Raw genomic sequence first — 17,530 nt, forward strand, 5'->3', positions numbered from 1 at the left:
TGTCCACCACCTGTCCCCAAATCCGATGCAACCTATCCACCATAGTATCCACTCCAGGACAATCCGAAGACTCCACCTGACCGGAAGAAAAACGAGGGTGAAACCCCGAATTGCAAAAGAAAGGATAAACCAAAGTGGCAGAACTAGCCCGATTATTGAGGGCAAACTCTGCCAACGGCAAAAAGGCAACCCAGTCATCCTGATCCGCAGACACAAAACACCTCAAATAAGTCTCCAAGGTCTGATTAGTTCGCTCAGTCTGGCCATTAGTCTGAGGATGGAACGCAGACGAAAAAGACAAATCAATGCCCATCCTAGCACAGAATGCCCGCCAAAATCTAGACACGAACTGGGTCCCCCTGTCAGAAACGATATTTTCTGGAATACCATGCAAGCGAACCACATTTTGAAAAAACAGAGGAACCAATTCGGATGAGGAAAGCAACTTAGGCAAGGGTACCAAATGAACCATCTTTGAAAAACGGTCACACACCACCCAGATGACAGACATTTTCTGAGAAGCAGGGAGATCAGAAATAAAATCCATAGAGATGTGAGTCCAAGGCCTCTTCGGAATAGGCAAGGATAACAACAATCCGCTAGCCCGAGAACAACAAGGCTTGGCCCGAGCACAAACATCACAAGACTGCACAAAAACTCGTACGTCTCGAGACAGGGAAGGCCACCAGAAGGACCTAGCCACCAAATCCCTAGTACCAAAGATTCCAGGATGACCTGCCAACGCAGAAGAATGAACCTCCGAGATGACTCTACTGGTCCAATCATCAGGAACAAACAGTCTACCAGGCGGGCAACGATCAGGTCTATCCGCCTGAAACTCCTGCAAAGCCCGTCGCAGGTCTGGGGAAACAGCAGATAATATCACCCCATCCTTAAGGATACCTGTAGGTTCAGAATCACCAGGGGAATCAGGCTCAAAACTCCTAGAAAGGGCATCTGCCTTCACATTTTTAGAACCTGGTAGGTATGAGACCACAAAATTAAACCGAGAGAAAAACAACGACCAGCGCGCCTGTCTAGGATTCAGGCGCTTGGCAGACTCAAGATAAATCAGATTCTTGTGATCGGTCAATACCACCACCTGATGTCTAGCCCCCTCAAGCCAATGACGCCACTCCTCAAAAGCCCACTTCATAGCCAAAAGCTCTCGATTACCAATATCATAGTTTCGCTCGGCGGGCGAAAATTTTCGAGAAAAGAACGCACAAGGTCTCATCACGGAGCAGTCGGAACTTTTCTGCGACAAAACCACCCCAGCTCCGATCTCGGAAGCGTCGACCTCAACCTGAAAAGGAAGAGCAACATCAGGCTGACGCAACACAGGGGCAGAAGAAAAGCGGCGCTTAAGCTCCCGAAAGGCCTCCACAGCAGGGGACCAATCAGCAACATCAGCACCCTTTTTAGTCAAATCAGTCAAAGGTTTAGCAACATCCGAAAAACCAGTTATAAATCGACGATAAAAATTAGCAAAGCCCAAGAATTTCTGAAGGCTCTTAAGAGAAGCAGGTTGCGTCCAATCACAAATAGCCCGAACCTTGACAGGATCCATCTCAATGGAAGAAGGGGAAAAAATGTACCCCAAAAAAGAAATCTTTTGAACCCCAAAAATACACTTAGAACCCTTCACACACAAGGAATTAGCCCGCAAAACCTGAAAAACCCTCCTGACTTGTTGGACATGAGAGTCCCAGTCATCCGAAAAAATCAAAATATCATCCAGATACACAATCATAAATTTATCCAAATATTCACGGAAAATGTTATGCATAAAGGACTGAAAGACTGAAGGGGCATTTGAAAGACCAAAAGGCATTACTAAATACTCAAAATGGCCCTCGGGCGTATTAAATGCGGTTTTCCACTCATTCCCCTGTTTAATTCGCACCAAATTATACGCCCCACGAAGATCAATCTTAGAGAACCACTTAGCCCCCTTTATTCGAGCAAACAAATCAGTCAGCAGTGGCAAAGGATACTGATATTTGACTGTAATTTTATTCAAGAGTCGATAATCAATACACGGCCTCAAAGAGCCATCTTTTTTAGATACAAAGAAAAAACCGGCTCCTAAGGGAGATGAAGAAGGACGAATATGTCCCTTTTCCAGGGACTCCTTAATATACTCTCGCATAGCAACATGTTCAGGTACGGATAAATTAAACAAACGACCCTTTGGAAATTTACTGCCTGGAATCAGATCTATGGTACAATCGCAATCTCTGTGAGGAGGGAGTGAACCAAGCTTAGGCTCCTCAAAAACATCACGATAATCAGACAAAAATGCCGGAATCTCAGAGGGAATAGATGATGAAATGGAAACCAAAGGTACGTCCCCATGTGCCGCCTGACATCCCCAGCTTAACACAGACATTGCTTTCCAGTCAAGGACTGGGTTATGAGATTGTAACCATGGCAATCCGAGCACCAAAACATCATGTAGATTGTACAACACAAGGAAGCGAATCACCTCCTGATGGTCTGGAGTCATACGCATAGTCACTTGTGTCCAGTATTGTGGTTTATTACTAGCCAATGGCATAGAATCAATACCCTTCAGAGGTATAGGGACTTCCAGAGGCTCTAGATTAAACCCACAGCGCCTGGCAAAGGACCAATCCATAAGACTCAAAGCGGCGCCAGAGTCGACATAGGCGTCCGCGCAGTGGCGTAACTACAAAGTTATGGGCCCCGGTGCGAACTTCCAAATGGGGCCCCCCCCCTACCTCCGTGACGCCCCCCCACCCCCTTCCCCTAGATACGCCTCGGACTGTTGCAGGAATCTCCTGCACTGCAACATGGTGTTGGGTGCCAGCACAGCCCGCACAGTGGTATATCCAGCACAGCCCGCACAGTGGTATATCCAGCACAGCCCGCACAGTGGTATATCCAGCACAGCCCGCACAGTGGTATATCCAGCACAGCCCGCACAGTGGTATATCCAGCACAGCCCGCACAGTGGTATATACAGCACAGCCCGCACAGTGGTATGTACAGCACAGCCCGCACAGTGGTATGTACAGCACAGCCCGCACAGGGGTAAATACAGCACAGCCCGCACAGGGGTATATACAGCACAGCCCGCACAGGGGTATATACAGCACAGCCCGCACAGGGGTATATACAGCACAGCCCGCACAGGGGTATATACAGCACAGCCCGCACAGGGGTATATACAGCACAGCCTGCACAGGGGTATATACAGCACAGCCCGCACAGGGGTATATCCAGCACAGCCCACACAGGGGTATATACAGCACAGCCCGCACAGGGGTATATACAGCACAGCCCGCACAGGGGTATATACAGCAGAGCCCGCACAGTGGTATATACAGCACAGCCCGCACAGTGGTATATACAGCACAGCCCGCACAGTGGTATATCCAGCACAGCCCGCACAGGGGTATATACAGCACAGCCCGCACAGGGGTATATAGAGCACAGCCCGCACAGGGGTATATACAGCAGAGCCCACACAGGGGTATATACAGCAGAGCCCACACAGGGGTATATACAGCAGAGCCCGCACAGGGGTATATGCAGCACAGCCAGCACAGGGGTATATAGAGCACAGCCAGCACAGGGGTATATAGAGCACAGCCAGCACAGGGGTATATAGAGCACAGCCCGCACAGGGGTATATAGAGCACAGCCCGCACAGGGGTATATACAGCAGAGCCCACACAGGGGTATATACAGCAGAGCCCGCACAGGGGTATATGCAGCACAGCCAGCACAGGGGTATATAGAGCACAGCCAGCACAGGGGTATATAGAGCACAGCCAGCACAGGGGTATATAGAGCACAGCCCGCATCTCATCTCCCCCCCCCCCCGATAATGGCCCCACAGTCCGGTGAAAAAGAAAAAAAAAAACTCTCCTCACCTTTCCTTTTGCCCGCGCTGCTCCTGGTGGCTGCAGTCTGCCCAGGACACTGCAGGTGCGCGATGATATGACATCATCGCGCACCCGCAGTGTACTGTCAGAGGCAGAGCGGGGAATGATGGGAGAGGGAGCGTCAGGTGACGCTCTCCTCCATCATTGCATTGAACTATACCGGTGTCATAGACGCCGGTATAGTTAAATGCGGCGGCGGCGGCGGCGGGGGGGGCGGGAACAGTGCAGCGGCCCACTACTGGCATCGGCTCTTCTGGCATTTGCCAGAAGTGCCCGATGTCCAGCCCGGCCCTGCCCTGACCTGCCGGCCCGGGGCCCCTGACCTGCGGGGCCCGGTCGCAATGGCGACCGCTGCGACCGCGGTCGTTACGCCCCTGCGTCCGCGGTAATTGACGATAATGAACAAATCAAGGTCACAGATAGAATAAACTTAGACTGTAAAGTGCCAATTGAAACAGACTTATCAACCTTCTTTGTGCGTCTAGAGCATGCTGATATAACATGAGTTGAATCACCACAATAGAAGCACAACCCATTTTTTCGCCTAAAATTCTGCCGTTCGCTTCTGGACAGAATTCTATCACATTGCATATTCTCTGGCGCCTTCTCAGAAGACACCGCCAAATGGTGCACAGGTTTACGCTCCCGCAAACGCCGATCAATCTGAATAGCCATTGTCATGGACTCATTCAGACCTGTAGGCGCAGGGAACCCCATCATAACATCCTTAATGGCATCAGAGAGACCCTCTCTGAAATTCGCCGCCAAAGCGCACTCATTCCACTGAGTAAGCACAGACCATTTACGAAATTTTTGGCAGTATATTTCAGCTTCATCTTGCCCTTGAGACAGGGCCATCAAGGCTTTTTCAGCCTGAATCTCTAAATTAGGTTCCTCATAAAGCAACCCCAAAGCCAGAAAAAACGCATCCACATTGAGCAACGCAGGATCCCCTGGTGCCAATGCAAATGCCCAATCTTGAGGGTCACCTCGCAGCAAGGAAATTACAATCTTAACCTGCTGTGCGGGATCTCCAGCGGAGCGAGGTCTCAGATTAAGAAATAATTTACAATTATATTTGAAATTCAGAAAACGAGATCTATCTCCGGAGAAAAACTCTGGTATAGGAATTCTAGGTTCAGATATAGGAGCATGTATAACAAAATCCTGTAAATCTTGAACTTTAGTGGCAAGATTATTCAAACCTGTAGCCAAACTCTGAGGATCCATTTTAAGCAGGTGAGATCAGAGCCATTCAAGGGTTAGAAGGAGAGGGAAACAAAGACTGCAATTAGAGCTGAAATGCAACTGATTCAACTATAGAGCAAGCACAGAGGGAAAAAAAAAAAAAAAATTTGCAGACTTCTTTTTCTCTCCTTTCTTCTGCCAACAGTTTTAACACGAGGCCGGCCATACTGTCATGGTTCCCAATGGCAGGGGAACGTCAGGACACATAAATAACGGACGAGCTCTTGGGTGATGGAATCTCGAGCTGACCGTGAGCTAAACCTACCACACAACTAATAGTGGCCGGGGGGCGTGCCTAAGTTTTATCCCTAGACGTCTCTCGCCAGCCGGAGAACTAACTAACCCTAGTAGAGGAAAAAACAGACCTGGCTTACCTCTAGGGAAATTCCCCCGAATAGGAGACAGAAGCCCCCCACATATATTGACGGTGAGTTCAGAGGAAAAGACATACGCAGTATGAAGGTAGGTTCAGCAAAGCGAGGTCCGCTTACTAGATAGTAGAAAGATACAAAAGGGAACTGCACGGTCAGCTGAAAACCCTTTTAAAATACCATCCTGAAATTACTTTAAGACTCATGTGTCAACTCATGACACCGGAGTGGTAATTTCAGCCCACAAGAGCTTCCAGCTACAGAGAATGACATAACTGTAAACTGGAACAAAAATGCAAACAAACTTAGGACTAAGAGTCCAACTTAGCTGATCAGTAGTCTAGGAGCAGGAACATGCAACAGAAAGGCTCTGGTTACATTGATGGTTGGCAAGGCAATGACTGAAGAGCAGGATTAAATAGGAACTCCCCACTACTGATGAAAACAGGTGAACTGAGAAAGAAAACACACCCGAGTAACCAGTACCACTAGCCACCACCAGAAGGAGCCCAAAAGCAGATTCACAACAGTGATGAATGGAAGACAGCATTTAATACGCCCGAAAGCCATTCTGAATATCTGGTGATGCCTTTCGGGCTCTCTAATGCTCCATCTGTGTTTCAGTCCTTTATGCATGATATTTTCCGGGAGTATCTGGATAAATTTATGATTGTATATTTGGATGATATTTTGTTTTTTTCCGATGATTGGGAGTCTCATGTGAAGCAGGTCAGGATGGTATTTCAGATTCTTAGTGCTAATACTCTGTTTGTGAAGGGGTCTAAATGCCTTTTTGGAGTTCAGAAGGTTTCTTTTCTGGGGTTCATTTTTTCTCCCTCGGCTATTGAAATGGACCTTAGTCCAGGCTATTTATGATTGGACTCAACCCACATCTGTGAAGAGCCTTCAGAAATTTTTGGGCTTTGCTAATTTTTATCGCCGCTTCATTGCTAATTTTTCTACTGTGGTTAAACCTCTGACCGATTTGACCAAGAAAGGTGCAGATGTGGTGAATTGGTCCTCTGCGGCTGTGGAGGCCTTTCAGGAGCTTAAGCGTCGTTTTACTTCTGCCCCTGTGTTGCGTCAGCCAGATGTTTCTCTCACTTTTCAGGTTGAGGTTGACGCTTCTGATTGGGGCAGGAGCTGTTCTGTCTCAGAGAAGTTCTGATGGCTCTGTGTTGAAGCCGTGTGCTTTCTTCTCTAGAAAGTTTTCGCCTGCTGAGCGTAATTATGATGTCGGCAATCGGGAGTTGTTGGCTATGAAGTGGGCATTCGAGGAGTGGCGACATTGGCTTGAGGGAGCCAAGCATCGTGTTGTGGTCTTGACCGATCATAAGAACTTGACTTACCTTGAGTCGGCCAAGCGGTTGAATCCTAGACAGGCTCGTTGGTCTTTATTTTTCTCCCGTTTTGATTTTGTGGTCTCGTATGTTCCGGGATCTAAGAATGTGAAGGCTGATGCCCTGTCTAGGAGTTTTTTGCCTGATTCTCCGGGAGTCCGTGAGCCAGCTGGTATTCTCAAGGAGGGGGTGATTCTTTCTGCTATCTCCCCTGATTTGCGGCGGGTGCTTCAGGAGTTTCAGGCTGATAGACCCGACCGCTGTCCTGTGGGGAAATTGTTTGTTCCTGATAGATGGACTAGTAAGGTGATTTCTGAGATTCATTGTTCGGTGTTGGCTGGTCATCCTGGGATCTTTGGTACCAGAGATTTGGTTGCCAGGTCCTTTTGGTGGCCTTCTTTGTCACGGGATGTGCGTTCCTTCGTGCAGTCCTGTGGGATCTGTGTCCGGGCTAAGCCCTGCTGTTCTCGTGCTAGTGGGTTGCTTTTGCCTTTGCCTATCCCTGAGAGGCCCTGGACGCATATTTCCATGGATTTTATTTCTGATCTTCCTGTTTCTCAGAAGATGTCTGTCATCTGGGTGGTTTGTGACCGGTTTTCTAAAATGGTCCATTTGGTACCTTTGCCTAAGTTGCCTTCCTCCTCTGATTTGGTTCCTTTGTTTTTCCAGCATGTGGTTCGTTTGCATGGTATTCCGGAGAATATTGTGTCTGACAGAGGTACCCAGTTTGTTTCTAGGTTTTGGCGGTCCTTTTGTGTTAGAATGGGCATTAATTTGTCTTTTTCTTCGGCATTTCACCCTCAGACAAATGTACAGACGGAGCGAACCAATCAGACCTTGGAAACCTATTTGAGATGCTTTGTGTCTGCTGATCAGGATGATTGGGTTACCTTCTTGCCGTTGGCCGAGTTTGCCCTTAATAATCGGGCTAGTTCGGCTACTTTGGTTTCGCCTTTTTTTTGTAACTTCGGTTTTCATCCTCGCTTTTCTTCAGGACAGGTTGAGCCTTCGGACTGTCCTGGGGTAGATTCTGTGGTGGACAGGTTGCAGCGGATTTGGACTCATGTGGTGGACAATTTAACATTGTCTCAGGAAAAGGCTCAACGTTTTGCTAACCGCCGTCGGTGCGATGGTCCCCGGCTTCGGGTTGGGGATTTGGTCTGGTTGTCTTCTCGTCATGTTCCTATGAAGGTCTCTTCCCCTAAGTTCAAACCTCGTTTTATTGGTCCTTATAGGATTTCGGAAATTATCAATCCGTTGTCTTTTCGTTTGGCCCTTCCAGCTTCCTTTTCCATTCATAATGTGTTCCATAGATCTTTGTTGCAGAGATATGTTGTGCCCATGGTTCCCTCCGTTGACCCTCCTGCTCCGGTGTTGGTTGAGGGGGAGCTGGAATATGTGGTGGAGAAGATTTTGGATTCTCGTCTTTCAAGGCGGAAACTTCAGTATCTGGTCAAGTGGAAGGGTTATGGCCAGGAGGATAACTCTTGGGTTTTTGCCTCCGATGTCCATGCTGCCGATTTGGTATGTGCTTTTCATTTGGCTCATCCCGATCGGCCTGGGGGCTCTGGTGAGGGTTCGGTGACCCCTCCTCAAGGAAGGGGGGGTACTGTTGTGAATTCCGTTCTTGGGCTCCATCCTGTTGTTACGAATGGTATTTTTGGGAGTTCTGCTCTTGGGCTCCCTCTGGTAGTTTCGAGTGGAACTTAGCAGCTGCTTTCACTAATCGGTTCCCTGGCCTTGTTATTTAACTGGGCTTTTGGCTGTAGTTGATGCCAGCTGTCAATGTTTTTCCTGTGGATTCAGTTCTTTCCTGGAAGTTCTCTGTTGGCCAGTCCATTTCAGCTTAAGATAAGTTCTGCTAGTTTTTGGGTGTTTCCCTGCTTATGACCTTCTGTTCAGTTTAAGTTATGTCTCTTTTGTCCAGCTTGTCATTATGAAATATTCCGGCTAGTTGGAAGCTCTGTGGTCGCAGATTTGCCCCTCCACACCGTGAGTTGGTGTGGAGGTTATTTTTGTAAACTCTGCGTGGACATTTAGTTTTTATACTGACCGCACAGTAGCCTTTTCTATCTCTGTCTATTTAGATAGTATTGGCCTCCTTTGCTAAAATCTAGTTTCATTTCTGAGTTTGTCATTTCCCTCTCCACTCACCGTCAATATTTGTGGGGGGCTATCTTCCTTTGGGGGTTTCTCTGAGGCGAGATAGTTTTCCGTTTCCATCTTCAGGGGTAGCTAGTTCTTAGGCTGTGAAGATGCGTCTAGGCAGAGATAGGAACGCTCCACGGCTATTTCTAGTGTTGGTGTTAGGAGTAGGGATTGCGGTCAGTAAAGCTACCATCTCCTCAGAGCTTGTACATTATTTGTTTTACCCACCAGGTCATTTCAGTGCTGCTTCGTAATCACTAGGTCATATCAGTGATTTCTGTCTGTGGAGCTGCCACCTCCTCTGAGCTTGTCCATGATTGGTTTTACCCACCAGGTCATCTCAGTACCGCTCCGTAACCACCAGGTCATAACACCCACCCCTGACAGGGACCCCCCTGAATCTTCCCCTGCAACACCCTCTGCCACAGGATGTTGCCTGGTTCCAACCCAGTCAGCTTCTGTTCTAACTTTCTATCTAACCCCCAGTTTTACCAGATTGTGAGGAGTGGCCTAATACAGCGCCCTTTGCTCCCCCTGGAGGCCAGACTATGAAGTGTACTGGTGTCTGTGATACCTGGTCAGAAGAACTCCTTCAGTGCCATCAGACGTAACATCACTCCCCTTAGCGGCGGAGCATCAGTGCTGCAACGACCAGGACTCTGGGGCGCTGTATTAGTGCTGTACAAGATGGCTCTTTCAGCAACAAACGCCTGGGGGGGGTTAAAGGTTCCCTTTCAACTTGCTCCAGTGCAGGCTTCGGCCTACACTCTGCTCCTCCAGCTGACCCTGGGCTCTAACACCACCAGTTGGTGCCCGGAAGTGCTAGCTGCACAGAGAAAAACACCCATCAATGTGTAAGTGGGGTTCAGCAACGCCAGCTGTTCCTCTGCAGTGTAGCCGGCAACGTGTCCTGCAAACGCCATGCAGACACAACTGTCATGTCGGACGCTGTTCAGACCAGGTCGTTCGACAGACAGCGGAAATTCCGCTTTTGACCACTATGCGCTCACTGGCGTCGGCTAGATTTTATCTAGCTGGTCCGGGGATAATTTACCTGGTGCTCGGATTGGAAGCTGGGCCATGCCCACTGCCTTTATATAGTTCTCCTGAACATTGGGCGTCGCCGATTATAGCTTCTGTCTTGTGCGTTGTTATCTCGGTCTGGAGTGGTGAGCTAGTAGTTGGAGTATCGTTGCTGGTGGTGTATTTCCCTTTGTCTTATTTACTCCTTCGTATATTTGTATTTATTTTGCCCTGCGCATTTTTAGTGTATTCCTGAGTGACTGCGGCGTGGTGTATATTTTCCGTTATCCTTGTCTGTGCTAACTGTGGGCATTGGTGTATTATCTTTTCACTGGGTGGTGGGCAGTGGTTTCAGCCTAGGGTTGAAACAGGAGACAGGGTGAGGGTCGAGGCCTAGACATGCACACCATCAGTGTAAACTCTAGGTAGAGGGTCAGTCAGGATTTCCCTAGTCTGAGGGAAATTGCAGGGCCCGGGTTATTAGCTCTTGCCCACCTAGTCTTCCCGTGACAACAACAGATATTAAACTGCCTCCAGTGCAGGCTTCGGCCTACACTCTGCTCCTCCTGCTGACCCTGGGCTCTAACACTGCCAGTTGGTGCCCGGAAGTGCTAGCTGCACAGAGTAAAACACCCGTCAATGTGTCAGTGGGGTTCAGCAACGCCAGCTGTTCCCCTGCTGTGTAGCCGGCAACGTGTCCTGCAAACGCCACACAGACACAACAGATATTAAACTGCCTCCAGTGCAGGCTTCGGCCTACAATCTGCTCCTCCAGCTGACCCTGGGCTCTAACACCGCCAGTTGGTGCCCAGAAGTGCTAGCTGCACAGAGAAAAACACCAGCCAATGTGTCAGTGGGGTTCAGTAACGCCAGCTGTGCCCCTGCTGTGTAGCCGGCATCATGTCTTGCAAACGCCACGCAGACACAACAACTCAAATTAAAGGGAACCTGTCCCCCCCCCAGGTGTTTGTATGTATAACAGCCACCTTGTACACCAGTAATTCTGCATTTGTACAAGTTGGCTTTGAGTTTTACTCCTCGCACACGCTGAACTAAACACTTATAATATGTTTCCCCTGATAAAGTTTAACCGTCCCGGAGATGTGACTTTCCTTCGTAATGACACGCAGCAACCCCCTAGCCAGCGTGCACCACCTCCTTAGCATTGTTTGAATCTGTCCCGGAGCCTGCGCTGTAATGTTATCCCTTGGCCATCCGCAGTTAGCGCTGCCCGTCTTCTGACACAATTTGTAGTCAGGCTGGCTGCGCCTGTGCGGACGCGCTGCCCAAGATCACACGCCTCAGTGTCTTATTTGTTCTCACTGCGGGGCTGGGATTCATGGGAATGCGCTGTGCATATCTTCGCCTCACTCATCTCCTTCCGCCTTCTTCAGACTGTGCGGCTTCACGGCCGTGGCATGCGATAATGGGTCAGCTGACGCCGCACAGTCTGAAGCAGGAGTAAGGACATGAGTGACAGGCGCCGATATTTACTGCACAAGGCCATGAATCCCAGCCCTGCAGTGTAAGTAAATCAGAAGACACTGCGGGGCTGGGATTCATGGCCTTGCGCAGTAACAGCGCATGTCCAAGGGATAACACAACATCGCAGACTACGGAACACAAAAAAACAACACTCAGGAGGCAGCACCCAGCACCAAGGTGGTATTTTGGACAGCTGTGCTGCTTCTCATTAAAAAGGAAAGTCCCTCCTCCAAGACAGCTTGACTGTATAAGGGGCTAAATTTTATACGTGTTTCATTCAGCGTGTGCAAGGAACAAAATTAAAAGAGCAATCTTTTACTTGTGCAGCATTACTGCTGCACAAGGTGGCTCTTCTAGTTTGTAACACCTGAGGGGGGTTTAACCCCTTCACCCCCAAGGGTGGTTTGCACGTTAATGACCGGGCCAATTTTTACAATTCTGACCACTGTCCCTTTATGAGGCTATAACTCTGGAACGCTTTGACGGATCTTGGCGATTCTGACATTGTTTTCTCGTGACATATTGTACTTCATGTTAAAGGTAAAATTTATTCGATATAACTTGCGTTTATTTGTGAAAAAAATGGAAATTTGGCGAAAATTTTGAAAATTTTGCAATTTTCCAACTTTGAATTTTTGTGCCCTTAAATCACAGACATATGTCACGCAAAATACTTAATAAGTAACATTTCCCACATGTCTACTTTACATCAGTACAATTTTGGAACCAAAATTTTTTTTTGTGACGGAGTTATAAGGGTTAAAAGTTGACCAGCAATTTCTCATTTTTACAACACCATTTTTTTTTAGGGACCACATCTCATTTGAAGTCATTTTGAGGGGTCTATATGATAGAAAATACTCAAGTGTGACACCATTCTAAAAACTGCACCCCTCAAGGTGCTAAAAACCACATTCAAGAAGTTTATTAACCCTTCAGGTGTTTCACAGGAATTTTTGGAATGTTTAAATAAAAATGAACATTTAACTTTTTTTCACACAAAATTTATTTCAGCTCCAATTTGTTTTATTTTACCAAGGGTAACAGGAGAAAATGGACCCCCAAAGTTGTTGTACAATTTGTCCTGAGTACGATGATACCCCATATGTGGGTGTAAACCATTGTTTAGGCGCATGGCAGAGCTTGGAAGGGAAGGAGCGCCATTTGACTTTTCAATGCAAAATTGACTGGAATTGAGATGGGACGCCATGTTGCGTTTGGAGAGCCCCTGATGTGCCTAAACATTGAAACTCCCTACAAGTGACACCATTTTGGAAAGTAGACCCCCTAAGGAACTTATCTAGATGTGTGGTGAGCACTTTGACCCACCAAGTGCTTCACAGAAGTTTATAATGCAGAGCCGTAAAAATAAAAAATCATATTTTTTCACAAAAATGATCTTTTCGCCCCCAATTTTTTATTTTCCCAAGGGTAAGAGAAGAAATTGGACCTCAAAAAATGTTGTGCAATTTGTCCTGAGTACGCTGATACCCCATATGTGGGTGTAAACCATTGTTTGGGCGCATGGCAGAGCTTGGAAGGGAAGGAGCGCCATTTGACTTTTCAATGCAAAATTGACTGGAATTGAGATGGGACGCCATGTTGCGTTTGGAGAGCCCCTGATGTGCCTAAACATTGAAACTCCCTACAAGTGACACCATTTTGGAAAGTAGACCCCCTAAGGAACTTATCTAGATGTGTGGTGAGCACTTTGACCCACCAAGTGCTTCACAGAAGTTTATAATGCAGAGCCGTAAAAATAAAAAATCATATTTTTTCACAAAAATGATCTTTTTGCCCCCAATTTTTTATTTTCCCAAGGGTAAGAGAAGAAATTGGACCCCAAAAAATGTTGTGCAATTTGTCCTGAGTACGCTGATACCCCATATGTGGGTGTAAACCATTGTTTGGGCGCATGGCAGAGCTTGGAAGGGAAGGAGCGCCATTTGACTTTTCAATGCAAAATTGACTGGAATTGAGATGCGACGCCATGTTGCGTTTGGAGAGCCCCTGATGTGCCTAAACATTGAAACTCCCTACAAGTGACACCATTTTGGAAAGTAGACCCCCTAAGGAACTTATCTAGATGTGTTTTGAGAGCTTTGAACCCCCAAGTGTTTCACTACAGATTATAACGCAGAGCCGTGAAAATAATTTTTTTTTTTTTCTCAAAAATGATTTTTTAGCCCCCAGCTTTGTATTTTTACAAGGGTAACAGAATAAATTAAACCCCAAAATTTGTTTTCCAATTTGTCCTGAGTACGCTGATACCCCATATGTGGGGGGGAACCACTGTTTGGGCGCATGACAGAGCTCGGAAGGGAAGGAGCGCCATTTGGAATGCAGACTTAAATGGATTGGTCAGCAGCCGTCACGTTGCATTTGCAGAGCCCCTGATGTACCCAAACAGTACAAACCCCCCACAAGTGACCCCATATTGGAAACTAGACCTCCCAAGGAACTTATCTAGATGTGTTTTGAGAACTTTGAACCCCCAAGTGTTTCACTAAAGTTTATAGCGCAAAGCCGTGAAAATAAAAATTCTTTTTTTTTTTTCACAAAAATGATTTTTTAGCCCCCAGTTTTGTATTTTCACAAGGGTAACAGGATAAATTAGACCCCAAAAGTTGTTGTCCAATTTGTCCTGAGTACGCTGATACCCCATATGTCGGGGGGAACCACTGTTTGGGCGCATGACAGAGCTCGGAAGGGAAGGAGCGCCATTTGGAATGCAGCCTTAAATGGATTGGTCTGCAGGCGTCACGTTGCATTTGCAGAGCCCCTGATGTACCCAAACAGTACAAACCCCCCACAAGTGACCCCATATTGGAAACTAGACCTCCCAAGGAACTTATCTAGATGTGTTGTGAGAACTTTGAACCCCCAAGTGTTTCACTACAGTTTATAATGCAGAGCCGTGAAAATAAAACATCTTTTTTTTCCCACAAAAATGATTTTTAGCCCCCCAAATTTTTATTTTCCTAAGGATAACAAGAGAACTTGGACCCCAGAAGTTGTTGTTCAATTTGTCCCGAGTACGCTGATAACACATATGTTGGGGTAAACCCCTTTTTGGGCGCACGGGAGAGCTCGGAAGGGAAGGAGCACTGTTTTACTTTTTCAACGCAGAATTGGCTGGAATTGAGATTGGACGCCATGTCGCGCTTGGAGAGCCCCTGATGTGCCTGGACAGTGGAAACCCCCCAATTCTACCTGAAACCCTAACCCAAACACACCCCTAACCCTAATCCCAACGGTAACCCTAACCACACCCCTAGCCCTGACACACCCATAATTCTAATCCCAACCCTAATCCAAACGTAAATGTAATCCAAACCCTAACCCTAACTTTAGCCCCAACCCTAACTTTAGCCCCAACCCTAACTTTACCTCCAACCCTAGCCCTAACCCTACCCCTAACCCTAACCCTAAACGTGACTGAAATACGTGGCACTGAAATACGTGGCACTGAAATACGTGGCACTGAAATACGTGATACGTGGCACTTAAATACGTGGCACTGAAACACGTGGCACTGAAATACGTGGCACTGAAGTACGTGGCACTGAAATACGTGGCACTGAAATACGTGGCACTTAAATAAGTGGCACTGAAATACGTGGCACTGAAATACGTGGCACTGAAATACGTGGCACTGAAATCTGTGATACGTGGCACTTAAATACGTTGCACTGAAACACGTGGCACTGAAATACGTGGCACTGAAATACGTGGCACTGAAATACGTGCAACTGAAATACGTGGTACTAAAATATGTGGCACTGAAATACGTGATACGTGGCACTGAAATACGTGGCACTGAAACACGTGGCACTGAAATACGTGATACGTGGCACTGAAATACGTGGCACTGAAATATGTGATACGTGGCACTTAAATACGTTGCACTGAAATACGTGGCACTGAAATACGTGATACGTGGCACTTAAATACGTGGCACTGAAACACGTGGCACTGAAATACGTGGCACTGAAATACGTGGCACTGAAATATGTGATACGTGGCACTTAAATACGTTGCACTGAAACACGTGGCACTGAAATACGTGATACGTGGCACTGAAATACGTGGCACTGAAATACGTGCAACTGAAATACGTGGTACTAAAATATGTGGCACTGAAATACGTGATACGTGGCACTGAAATACGTGGCACTGAAACACGTGGCACTGAAATACGTGATACGTGGCACTGAAATACATGGCACTGAAATACGTGGCACTGAAATACGTGGCACTGAAATACGTGGCACTGAAATACGTGGCACTATGACTGTCAGAAAATGTTCATTAAACGGTTAGGGGTGAGGTTAGGGGTAGAGTTAGGGTTAGGGTTTGGATCCCTTTATCACCTTGATGGTGGTGGGTGGCTTTTCAGTGTGTTTTCTGTTTTTTTCGATAAAAATGCATGCGTTTTTAACGCAAACAAACGCATGTGCTTAAAAACGCAAGAAAATACTGCAGGTTGTATTTCTGAAAATGAACGCATGCAGAAAAAAACCGCATGCGTTTGAAAACGCGACCAAACGCGTACAAAAAAACCGCATGCGTTTTCAATGTTAAATATAGGGAAAAAACGCATGCGTTTTTTTGTGCAAAAAACGCTGCAGACAAAAACGCAAGTGTGAAACCAGCGACGCTTTTTATAGCAAAAAAGTTTTTGCGTCTCCACATTTTGAGACCTATAATTTTTCCACATTTGCTCCACAGAGTCATGTGAGGTCTTGTTTTTTGCGGGACGAGTTGACGTTTTTATTGGTAACATTTTCGGACACGTGACCGTTTTTGATCGCTTTTTATTCCGATTTTTGTGAGGCAGAATGACCAAAAACCTGCTATTCATGAATTTCTTTTGGGAGAGGCGTTTATACCGTTCCGGGTTTGGTAAAATTGATAAAGCAGTTTTATTCTTCGGGTCAGTACGATTACAGCGATATCTCATTTATATCATTTTTTTTATGTTTTGGCGCTTTTATACGATAAAAACTATTTTATAGAAAAAATAATTATTTTGGTATCGCTTTATTCTCAGGACTATAACTTTTTTATTTTTTTGCTGATGATGCTGTATGGCGGCTTGTTTTTTGCGGGACAAGATGACGTTTTCAGTGGTACCATGGATATTTATATCAGTCTTTTTGATCGCGTGTTATTCCACTTTTTGTTCGGCGGTATGGTAATAAAGCGTTGTTTTTTGCCTCGTTTTTTTTTTTTTTTTCTTACGGTGTTTACTGAAGGGGTTAACTAGTGTGGCAGTTTTATAGGTTGGGTCGTTACGGACGTGGCGATACTAAATATGTGTACTTTTATTGTTTTTTTTTTTAAATTTAGATAAAGAAATGTATTTATGGGAATAATATTTTTTTTTTTTTCATTATTTTGGAATATTTTTTTTAATTTTTTTTTACACATTTGGAAATTTTTTTTTTTACTTTTTTACTTTGCCCCAGGGGGGGACAATACAGATCGGTGATCTGCCAGTTTGCATAGCACTCTGACAGATCACCGATCTGCGAGAAGTGCAGGCTGCTTCACAGTGCCTGCTCTGAGCAGGCGTCTGTGAAGCCACCTCCCTCCCTGCAGGACCCGGATCCGCGGCCATCTTGGATCCGGGTCTGGAGCAGGCAGGGAGGGAGGTAAGACCCTCGCAGCAACGCGATCACATCGCGTTGCTGCGGGGGGCTCAGGGAAGCCCGCAGGGAGCCCTCTCCCTGCGCGATGCTTCCCTGCATCGCCGGCACATCGCGATCATGTTTGATCGCGGTGTGCCGGGGGTTAATGTGCCGGGGGCGGTCCGTGACCGCTCCTGGCACATAGTGCCGGATGTCAGCTGCGATATGCAGCCGACACCCGGCCGCGATCGGCCGCGCTCCCCCCGTGAGCGCGGCCGATCGGCTATGACGTACTATCCCGTCGGCGGTCATACGGGCCCACCCCACCTCGATGGGATAGTACGTCAAATGTCGGGAAGGGGTTAAAG

This window comes from Ranitomeya variabilis, chromosome 2 (genome assembly GCF_051348905.1).
Source record: "Ranitomeya variabilis isolate aRanVar5 chromosome 2, aRanVar5.hap1, whole genome shotgun sequence".
In the NCBI taxonomy this organism is placed as follows: Eukaryota; Metazoa; Chordata; class Amphibia; order Anura; family Dendrobatidae; genus Ranitomeya; species Ranitomeya variabilis.